This window comes from Pleurodeles waltl, chromosome 4_2 (assembly GCF_031143425.1).
Source record: "Pleurodeles waltl isolate 20211129_DDA chromosome 4_2, aPleWal1.hap1.20221129, whole genome shotgun sequence".
NCBI classification, from domain to species: domain Eukaryota; kingdom Metazoa; phylum Chordata; class Amphibia; order Caudata; family Salamandridae; genus Pleurodeles; species Pleurodeles waltl.
In genome coordinates, this window is record NC_090443.1 from 246,158,484 (window position 1) to 246,164,483 (window position 6,000).

Below are 6,000 nucleotides of genomic sequence, written 5' to 3' on the forward strand. Positions count from 1 at the left end.
TGGAAGAACGCCACATTATCCTGACCTACCGTCTTAACCGTGCCACTATCCATGAACTGTGTGCCCGGCTGGAGCCCGACCTGATGTCCCCCATCCGCCAACCCACAGGGATTCCCCCTCTGGTGCAGGTCATGTCAGTACTCCATTTCTTGGCAAGTGGGTCATTTCAGACAACCGTGGGAATTGCTTCTGGGATGTCTCAGCCCATGTTTTCAAAGGTGTTATCCAGAGTGTTGTCTGCCCTGATGAAATCCGTGAGGAACTACATCATTTTCCCTGAGGTGGGCGAACTGGCTACAGTGAAGGGTGATTTCTACGCCCTTGGACATATTCCCAACGTAATTGGTGCCATTGATGGGACCCATGTGGCTTTGGTTCCCCCAAGAGACAGGGAGCAGGTGTACAGGAACAGAAAAAGTTACCATTCAATGAACATCCAGGTGGTGTGTTTGGCTGACCAGTACATCTCGCATGTAAATGCCAAATTCCCAGGGTCAGTGCATGACGCCTACATCCTCAGGAATAGCAGCATCCCTTACGTGATGGAACAGCTACAGAGACACCGTGTATGGCTAGTGGGTGACTCTGGGTACCCCAACCTGTCGTGGCTACTGACCCCAGTAAGGAATCCCCGGACCAGGGCAGAGGAACGGTACAATGAGGCCCATGGGCGTACTAGGAGGGTGATCGAACGCACCTTTGGCCTCCTAAAGGCCAGGTTTCGCTGCCTGCATATGACCGGTGGATCCCTAATGTACTCACCTAAGAAGGTGTGTCACATCATCGTGGCCTGCTGCATGCTTCACAACCTGGCTTTGCGCCGCCAGGTGCCTTTCCTGCAGGAGGATGGTCGAGACGGTGGTGTTGTGGCAGCGGTGGAACCTGAGGAGAGTGACGAGGAGGAAGACGACGGGGCTGAAACAGACAACAGGGACAGAATCATTGAACAGTACTTCTAATAGGACACAGGTAACATTTCAAAGATAATTTAGTAAATGTTAACTACTCTGCAGCATCTCTGCTGCCTGTCTATTTGCCCCAGTGTATGATGACTGAGTTTTGGCTTTTCCCTCCCTATTTCAGATCTGGGGTCCCCACTACGAGTCCTGTGCTTCGTTTCCCCATGGACTACAGCTTTGTGGCAGCTGTTTGTTGACTTCACCATGTACAAGGACATATTTGCACTGTCATGTCAATTACAATCTATTGAAATCACAGCCAGACTCCTGATATTTTGGTGCAAAATAGGTGTTTATTGAAGTGCTCAAAATGGGATGGGTGGTTTCAAGTGGGTGGGGGCTATGGTGAAGGAATGTCCATGGCAGAGTCCAGAGTAACAGTCACACAGGTGCATTGTCCAGAGGCCTGTGGAGAGATGGAGCATGGGCAGTTCGAGGATGGACAGGGTGACAATGTGGGACAGTGGGATGACATCAGGTGGTATCCATTGCTGGCGGGGGTCTTGACATCCTACTCTGTCTTGCGAGATCTCAGGGCCCTCTTGCGGGGTGGTTCTTCTCCTGCAGGAGGTGGGGGTCTGGTGGGCTGCTGCTGTGCGGGGGCCTCCTGTCCACTAGCGCCGGCGGAGGTGGATGGCTGTTCTTGGTCCCGGCTAGTGGCAGGGGCCCTTGGGTGTTGTTCAGTGTCCGCCCTGCTGTTTACGAGGTCCTGCAGCAGCCCTACCATGGTAACCAGGGTGGTGTTGATGGCTCGGATGTCCTCCCTGTACCCCCGATAGTGTTCCTCCTGCAGCACCTGGATCTCCTGGAACCGGGCCAGTACCGTCGCCATCGTCTCCTGGGAGCGGTTGTATGCTCCCATGATGGTGGTGAGGACCTCGTGGAGAGTGGGTTCCCTGGGCCTCTCCTCCCCCCCTGTCGCACAGCTGCCCGCCGAGTTGCCCTGTTTCCCTGGGCCTCTGCCCCCTGGCCGGTGTGCCCACTACCACTGCCCCCAGGTCCCTGTTGTTGTTGGGGTGGTGGGTTATCCTGGGTGCCCTGTAGTGGTAGACACACCGCAGATTGACACGCCCTGGAGACAGAGGCATGGGCCCGCTGGGTGGGAGCTGTGCTGGTGTTCCCAGAGGGGTTAGGGTCTATAGTGGCCTGTGCCTGTGTGAGGGGAACCGACTGTCCAGAGGTCCCCGATGGTCCGGGCTGGTCATCGGTGTCCAGATCGACAGAGCTGCTGTCATCGCTGACGGCCTCTTGGGTGGGGGGTGTGGATAATTCTGGCCCCTCCGCCGCGGTGTGTTGACGGTCGGGTCCTGCAGGGGTATAGAGGTATGGTTATGGTTTCAATGTGTCGCATATGGGTGTATCTGTGGGTTCTCGTGTCCCCAAGTGCTGGCATTCGTGTGTGGGGGCTTTGGTGAGGGTGGCTTGTGGGGGGGATGTGTATATGCATTGGGCATGCTTTGGTGATGGGTGTCCATGCTTAGTGGACGCATGCAGGCCTAGGTTTTGGGATGAGTGGGTTGTGATGGTGAGACATTGGCGGGGAATAGGTGTGGTGGGGGTGGGGGTGAGGATGGTGTTGGGGGTGAGGATGGTGGTGGGGGTGAGGATGGTGGTGGGGGTGAGGGTGGGGGTGAGGATGGGGTTCGAGGATGGGGGTGAGGGTTGGGGTCTGATTTGGCATGCAGGTGGGGGGGAAGCAGTATTGAAGCTTCAACTTACCAGTATCCATTCCTCCGCCGACTCCTGCGAGGCCGTCAGGATGCAGGATGTTCAAGACTTCCTCCTCCCATGATGTGAATTGTGGGGGTTGAGGTGGGGGTCCTCCGCCAGTCTTCTGCACGGCGATGTTGTGCCTGGATACCATGGAACGCACCTTCCCCCGTAGGTCGTTCCATCGCTTCCTGATGTCTTCCCGATTTCTGGGGTGCTGTCCCACTGCGTTCACCCTGTCGACAATCCTCTGCCATAGCTCCGTCCTCCGGGCAATGCTGGTGTATTGTATCTGTGTGCCGAACAGCTGGGGCTCTACACGAACGATTTCCTCCACCATAACCCTGAGTTCTTCGTCTGTGAAGCGGGGTTGTCTTTGGGGTGCCATGGGGTGGTGTGTATGATGTGTGGGGTGGAGTATGTGTATTTAAGTGAGTTGAGTGTGGTGGTGTGTGTTGTTTTGTGTGTGGATAGTGTGTGGGTGATGGTGTTGAGTGGCTGTGGCTGTTATGTTTTGGATGCTGGTGTCTCGCTCTTGCCTTCTTTACGATTTTGTAAGCGTAGGGGTTTGTGGGTGATGTGGGTGGGTGTTTTATATTGTATTGTGTGTGTGGGAGTGGTGTGTGTATGTGTATCAGGTGTGTGGGATTCAAATCGTCCAATGTGGGTGAGTTTTGTTCGTTGGTGTGTATTCTGACCGCGCCGGTGTGTCCCGCCAATGGAATACCGCGTTTGAATGACCGCCGCGTGGATTCGTGGGTCGTAATGGGATGGGCGTATTTCTGTTGGCGTGGCGGTGGAGGTTTGGTCACCTCCACCTTTCCGCCGACCGCTGGTCTGGCGGTCTGTTGTGGCGGTCGGATTTTCGGAGGTTTGCCTTCTGCGGGTCAGAATGACCGTGGCGGGTTTCCGCGACCGCGGCGGGATTATGGAGGATTTCTGACCGGCGGTAGGCGCCTTTTACCGCCGAGGTCAGAATGACCACCTATATGTTATTCCAACAACCCCCTGGCCCTTTGGCCAACCCCCATAACCAACCACCCCAGGCTGCACATGGCCTTTGGCCATGCACAGCAGTAATTGGCAATAGATCTGCATGCAACCCTCTCCTGACCGATTTGTCCATGGGGACCACATCCCAAGGGGAAAGGGCTCATTATTAACTTTTTTTGGATGGATGGGGGTTGTTTGGCCCACTCCCAAGGGCCAATCTCTGCCCTGGGGACCCCATCCCCTGGGGTGTGTCCTAATTATTATTATTTTTTGGGAGAGATCCCGCGTGGCCCCCCACCCCAGGGTTAATCTTGACCCCAGGGTCCTCAATCCACAGGGCCCAGCCATTTGACCTGGGTGCCCTCAGGGCAGTCAGTGTCAATGTTGGGGACAACAGGGGGAGACTGAAGGCCCCCAATACCCAGCCGGCTCCCCAATTCCTGTAGGAGCCTACATTGCTGGCAGAGTGAGTAAGCTGCTAAGAGCAATGTGTCCTCTGTTTCCTTGCCTGCATCTTGTGGGCAAGGAAAAAGAGGAAACCTCTACTCACAGTGAGGCAGAGCTAGAGAATAATAATTATTTAAATACATGTGCAAAAATAGATAAATGTAGTTCCACGTTATATTAACTGAAATGTATTGACAGAGTCCTTCTGTTTAAAGTTATAGTATTCTGAATATTAATGCAGTATTAACAGTCTGTGTATTAAAATGTGTTTTATTTGCTGTATTAATGCGCTGTATTAATTCACTCACATTACCTTGAGTGAGGCCTCTTGGGCCTTGTTTCTCATGACTGTGCAAAAATGCTGATTCATTTCCTTAAAGTGATTTTGGTAATAGACCCCTATTGTTTAGACATAGAGAGAACATATGATAATGAGCATGAGTGTAGAACATCCTGAGCATTGGACTGAGACTGTATACAATCGTTTCTAACTCATCTGGCGCTACATAAAAGGATGATATTCCCATGATGGACTTGGGGAGAAATATCAATGTTGCAACTTGGAGTTTGCGTGATCGATCTCTATTGGATGATACCCCTTGAGCCTAACATGGACTGTTACCTTTGGTGAATCAGATTGCCATATGAACGTTGATATGTCAACGACCAGTTAATCTTTGGTCAGGTTCTCCTTTGGTCAGATCACCAGATCCCCACTGAGATCTAGACTGTGATACCTTGCCTGAAAATGAGATGTTGAGGCCCTGTACTGAACCCTGAATGCTGAGCCTTTTGTGGAGGTATTTTTCATCTCTCCATGCCCTTTGAGATGCCCCATTGAGGCTTAGAAGTTTTTTCCAACTCCTTACAGAAAACGCTTGATCGCGCTTCCAACATGGTGACGTTTTCCCTTTTTACCTACTTTTTGCCCTCTTTAGCTGGTAATCTGCTGCCTGAGATTACCTTTTCCCAAATTCTTGTTGCCCTTTCTGTCCTTTTTTACTTTTGCCGGCATGTGTTCTGCCCCACACATGTTCTTCCCTGATTCGGCTGATTGTAGGGTTTCCTCTTGCCCAACTAAATTATAACTCTGCTGATTTAAATTGACTTGATGTATGCCAAGCCAGAGCAATGCTTAATTTCTGTAAATGTTATAAGTAAGTGGCCCGGTATGATAAGGCTAAAACCCTTGCATAACGTTACTGATATAAAAAATACACAGTTTGATATCATGCTCAAAGGAGGTCGAAGGGTCCAACTCAAATTTTCGTATAAGGAGCACAAGGATTCTAGACACAACAACAAACAAAGCCCTGAGCAGCCGGAATATTGTTCACACCAATAAGTCTATATAATCTCAGTTGGTTCTTTATTTGTTTTGTTGATCGGGGAAATAACATTGTTGCCTTGATCACAATAATCCAGCAATTATGAGATTGCCTTGGTTGTAGCAATGCATCTTGTATATAACAACATAGCCAATCACATTGTTTGTGGTTTGGTCACCTACGACTTTATCCGGGATACAAGAAAACAAGTATAAATAAATGGAATAAAAGGCACTCTTGGATATGTACCTGGATACCTTCTCCAATCGTATCGTATGATGTCAGTGAAATTAACACAGTAACATCATAAGGTGAAACCAGGATCACCTAGTTGTGAAAAAGGTAAAAGATAGAGGCCCGAGTTCAAAAGAAAAACAATGAGTAAAGAGTAGGCAAAAATAGAAATATGTAGAAAGATCACATAGTGTAAAGCCTTAACCAGGTCAAAATGTCTAATCAGACCTGATAGGTTAGAATCTAAGAGTGAATAAAACATGGAACACCCAAGTCAAGGATATAGAAGATTGCCATTCAGGTCTTACCATATATCCAATCCATTTGCA